This window comes from Cyprinus carpio, chromosome B9 (assembly GCF_018340385.1).
Source record: "Cyprinus carpio isolate SPL01 chromosome B9, ASM1834038v1, whole genome shotgun sequence".
In the NCBI taxonomy this organism is placed as follows: domain Eukaryota; kingdom Metazoa; phylum Chordata; class Actinopteri; order Cypriniformes; family Cyprinidae; genus Cyprinus; species Cyprinus carpio.
The window spans coordinates 9,889,139-9,895,138 of NC_056605.1; positions in this window are offsets into that span (position 1 = coordinate 9,889,139).

Sequence of the window (6,000 nt, forward strand, 5' to 3'; positions counted from 1 at the left end):
CAAACATGCAAAAAAAAATAAAAAAATCAGGAAGGGGGCCAACACTTTTTCACACCACTGTAGGGTACCCTAACTTTGACACAACTGCCAGTTAGTTCGTTCATTTTGTTGTGCAGACAAAAGTAGATCCAAATGAAGCCAAGCAGAATAATCAAATTCACCCACATGTCTCAGAGCAACACACAAGTAGTTATAGTTCCTGAACTAATCGGTTCAGTGCATGATCCACTGACTCACTCAAAACGAAGGTCACTTGATGTGTTTCTGAATTAGAAAATGTGTTTGAAAGAAGGACTTGAATGAATGATTCAATTCCTCACACTCAAAGACAGTACTTGTCTCCACCTACTGGCGCAACGATGTAAACAGCATACGTAGCCTAGGTTGCTCTTGGGGATCGAAAAATAGCCTATACTGAAATCAGGAAAAATCCCCTCTAATGCATAAATTAGTTAGCAACTAGTGATTCAGATTCAAATAGCTTTATTTGCAAGGTGAAATGTTCTTTACATTGCCAAAGTGTTAAAAACACTTTAAATACAAATTTACACATTTACACACACACACACACACACACACACACACACACACACACACACACACACACACAACACACACACACACACACACACACACACACACACACACACACACACGTCTAATTAGAGGCGATAACTCCCCCTAGCGCACCACCACTGTAATGAGTCTCAGTCGGTCCCTCCACCTCCTCTGCCAAAGTGCATCCTGTGTGCTCCTCCTGTAAAGGATACTAGCATTACTGCCGTCAGATTGGTCGCAATGCCTGATAGTGGGTAAATTTGGTTACAGTATTGATCATCAGCTCATTTTATCGGAGATGTTGGCGTAGCCGCTGGGTAAGTTTTCTTCTGTACCTATTGTCTATTCTTTTGTGCTCACTGCATTGATCTAAATACAAGTGACACCTTTGCATTGGAAGACACTGGGATGCATGTTGTTAAAGTTCTCACGCGCAGCTGCTGTCTGTAAAATGACAGATTAAAGTCATTGCAGCTCATAGAGTATTGATTATAATCCTTTTGGCAGGGTTAAAACGAAAATCATTATTGATGCTTCCTGACGAGACGTCAAAGAAACCGTGATTTATAATTCAGTAATATTGTAACACAACGTTTAGATCTGTGTCTGTAATATTTCCCTTAATACCAATAAAAAACAACAGATTTTAACGTGCAGTGGGATGACTCCTTGTGATCATTAATCTCGTGTCTTGTGACATGGACTCGCCTTCAGAAATGCTGCTGTGGGTGGTGATCACGCGCGCTTCACGTAGAGTGCATGTTTATTTATTTGCTAATGTGTTTATCGGATGTATTGGAGGCAGTGATGCCCCTCTTTAAAGCACATGTTTGGCATTCCATTGACTTGGGTGGTGTATCCATGCCTAGATGTCCGGTTCGCAATAGAATCATTCTTTTGAGCCGGTTTCGTTTTAATGATTCAGTTCTCGAAGCAGCAGAGCAAAGGAATTCACTGACATAGAACATTTCATAAAGAAGGAACTAAATTTAGCTTTACAACTGGGTAAAGTAATATAATATATTTTATCAATGAAGTGACCACTGGAAAACATATATTAGTCCATATTCATATCATTTTATTAGCCTACATTTTAGCATGTTTTAATTTTTTAAATTTTAAAGAAAACAGGGCTAATATAGAATGTATTATTATAAAATATAATATCAACAGATAAGTGACACCTTTCTCCTCTATTTTATTTTATTTTCTATTTTCTTTTTTTGTCTTATTTTAGTTTATTTATTTAGAATATTTATTTTCACATATAACTACCATTAAAATTTGGCTACAACAAAATTACTGGCTAACAAAAACAGCATTATGTATATAATTTGTTGGGAAACATAGTAATATAAACAACATTTAACCAAATATGTGTTTATCTACAAAAAACTCCGAAGCACTATAAGCTATGAAACGAATTGGTAAATCGCCTCGACTATATGAGAGATCCGAACGAACCGATTCTTTAGAATGAACCGGTCTTCCCAACGCTATCATTTACTGAGCTACACGCGATTTAAGACCTCTTGCGGTTCCCGTTTCTTTCCTCACAGACTGCCCTTTGGCTGAGGGGGTTGCTCTCGCATTATTGTGTATTGAAAATAGAAACGGAATATGTTCAATGTCAAAGCGGATTTTTTTTGTTTTGAATACGTGGTCCGCATGGAAACAACAGACGGTTTGCAGGAATGACAGATCATTGTGCGATTTCACATTGCGTTGGATTTGATGCAGTAAGAAGGTAAATGGATGCTTTATGTTTAATTTTAATCCTCATTGACTAATTGTCTTTCTTATGTTTATAGTATAAATCATTCATTATGGGGGTGGTGGGGGGGGGGGTACCATAATCCTGGATTATTCTTTAAAAAGGCTATTTGGGGGGGTTCAGCAGTGCAGGAATATTCTTTCCCCCCTTTTCTGTACACATATGCATCCCTCTTCCTAATGATCAGAGCTGGCCCCAGGCTCTGTTGGTGCCTAGGCGAGATTTTAGACCCCATACACCAATTAAAAAAAAATGCAGATTTTTCAAACCTTTCCTATAATATGGCAAACCATATACTGATAAGTATAAACCTATATGAGTAGTAAATCAACTGTGACGATAAATAAACAAATGTTAAGAATAAAACAAAAATGTAATTAGAAATTAAATCAAAAAAAAGTGCAAAAAAAAAAAGAAACTATTACATTTGTAGGTATTTCTGACTGAATCTGTTAAAATATCGAACATAGGCCAGGCATGAGCTATACTCCCAACAGAGAAAATGCAACCCCACAACTATGCCTGCCTTCAGTGACAAATTACAACAGGAGAAATATGAGAGATATAAATGGCAAAACTATGCGTTGCCACCATGCACAAATTATGTGTTATGATGATGTATTATAATTACATCATGTTGACGCAGAAAGTGTTTAAATTAGTCCAACATGACATGTCTTATGATTTTTTGCGCATAGGTAGAAATGTCAATTTTATTTTATTCTAACATTATTTTTAATCTGTTCGATGATCGATCGGTACTACATATATTTTAATTGTCAGTATTTTTGCTTAATTATATGGGTTGTAGGAGCACACAATGGTCACAAGAGGCTTTTTTTGTCACAAGATGTTTTTCAGAGAAAAAAAGTTTGTGCGGCGTTACCCGGTCATTTTGCGCCCTAGGCAACTACCTGTTGTCACCTATGCCACGGGCCGGCCCTGCTAATGATAATTTCTGGCTGGACTTCACATTCTTGACTTCAACACTTACTTCTCTGACTCTTCTGTAGCCTACTAGTAAATTGCAGGTGTGTATTAAAGTCAGTGTATAGTTCGCATAGAGGCTCTCTTCAAAATTAAGGTGAAGGTGAATTAATTTGTATTGGACATAACAACTTAGAGTTTCCTACATAATGGGCCCTAATTGCTTGTGAATTGTTAAGGAGACCACATTTTACAATAATATGTTTGTTCTGTTGGCTTGTACAAAAATGAATGAGATTGTGTCCATCACAACTGTTCACATGGACTAGTTTCGTGTGCTTCTTGGTCTATTCCGGAAAAAAAAAACTCTGACCTAGCTAATGTAGGCCACATTATGCTGTTGGACTCTCTGTAAGATGCCATGCTTTTCAGGGAAGATTGAATTGTGAAAACTAAAAAAAAAAAAAAAAAAAAAAAAAAAAAAACTTAAACTGCGAATTAGAGATTAGAAATTGTATTAGTAAACACATTAGAAAACAGGTATTTTAACAGGGCATGTGCACCTCAGCTATGTATTGTATGGTGTGTGGTTTATAACTGATAAACAGTGGAAGCGTGCATGTTTCTTCTGTCACTAGAAATAAGTAATGAGGGGACAGTCTTTCTTGTAAAGCAGACAATTTATATGTCTTTTGCTACAAAGGTCCGACTTGCAAACGCTGGCTTGTATCGTCAGGTACAACTCTTGCATTTTATATCTGACAGCACTTGAATTATGCATTGGCCTGTCTTAAAAGTTTTACGCTCTCATGCACTAAAAAAACACAAACTTTATCTCAAGAACACCGCAAAGTAACAAAAGCTCCCACATTGTTATTTGGGTACCTGTAATGTAATTCGATAAACCGTTTTCTATTGTACACACACATTCAACACACTCTATGGGATGTCTTGCGAAAATGGGATCATTCTCTTATGTTTAATGTGTTTCATACTTCAGTGTGTTTATTTTTGTTAAACTTTTTACAAACCCATATGTAAAAAACCATTCCAAGGACAAACACAAAAAAGGCACGGAGCCTGAAACCGCTGGAAGTGGTGAGATATTCAGAAACTATAACATACACTTTTTGTTTTAATTTCATAGTATCTATACTGTTTATCACAACATATGTGGGGACCTTTCAACACACCTTAGTATCTTTAGGTATAGTAACATAGCAATCTTATGCGCCCTCCAGAAGTTGCGCTCTGCACCCGTGATACGACGGTGTTGTGGTGCCATCCCAAAGAGGTTCAAAAATCACACTCTCACAGATTTTCTCCTTTTTCCTGGACTGAACTAGCTGGTGTGGAATGACCTCCCGATCTCATATTCGAAAAACGTAGTCGTGACTCATTTTCAACAAAAACATCTAAAAGGACTCATTTCTGTTTTTCAGCCACTGCAACTTTAACCCAGCTAATTACTAATACTTACCTTTTCCTTATCTTGTCAATTACTTATATTCAAATTAATAAAAAAACAAAAATAAACCATGGGCTACAGTGGTCTGTCACCGTAGACCCTTTCTAAACTGGAGGGACTTGTCATAGCACTGTTATACGCTGTGTTCTCCTCGTTGATTGATTGTTTTCTACTGTTCTCATTTGTAAGTCGGGGGCCCCTTTTTGGGGGATAAAAGGGTATTTGCTAAATGATTTGAAATGTAGTACAACCCTTGCTCTTTCTAGGCAAAAGGCTTCATTCAAGCAGCACCCGGGGAAGGGAGTGTGGTAGTGTTAACAACCCTTATTTCAGTAAAACTGCTGGGAGGCCTTTGCTATAAATAAGTCAGTAGAGCTTCATGGCCTTGGCCCGGGCTTGCAATAACACTATGTAACACAATAAGCTTGTGTTTTTTTTATGTGAGATGAAGAGATGTAGAGCGATGGGCGAAAAATGATGGCCGTCAGTGGCCTTCCAGGCAGTTATATGAAACAATTTTATGTTATCGTACTCGTTTATCACTAATGAATGGGCCGTTACAAGCTTCAGATGTTTTGTTGGCAGCAATCTGGACAATACACAAAATATGTGTATTTGCATGTGGCTTCAGCAGATCTAGAAGTGATAAGTGCAGTGTTTCTATATACAAAATAATAAGCATTGCATGTCAAGACTGCCAATATAATTTCATCCGAATACTTGAAAACGAATACTTCAAGTGTGCCGTGTAGCTGAGGTTGCAAGCGTGAGAGCTGCATGTTTCTCAAAGCACATGAATGAAACGCTTCAGGAATAGAAAGGGCCCATCTAGTAAATAAGGACTACTCTATGATTTTTTAAATATAATTTTTACAGCAGCGTTTGTGATGTTTTTGTTTGTGGGTGTGTATGGTGATTTTTCCACATCTGCTCCCTTAGAGATGGACTGCTCTTCACTGCGCAGCTGGACAAAGAGAGAGAGTTCAGGATAGTGTTCTGTATGGTGCTGGATTTGTCTTGGCAAATATAGAGCTACCAATGTTTTCTGACACAATTATTTAATTTCCATCAGGCCCTCACAACACCAAGATTAAAGAAGAGCAAGGCTCTGTAATGCCAATTTTCTGTTGCGCTACTGTAACTCGCTGTCATTCTCTCTCTGTCTCTGTCCATTTTGGAATAATGCACACACACACACACACACACACACACCCACACACAACACACACACACACACACATGCTGTTTACATTATTTTCATGTTTCGAAAAAA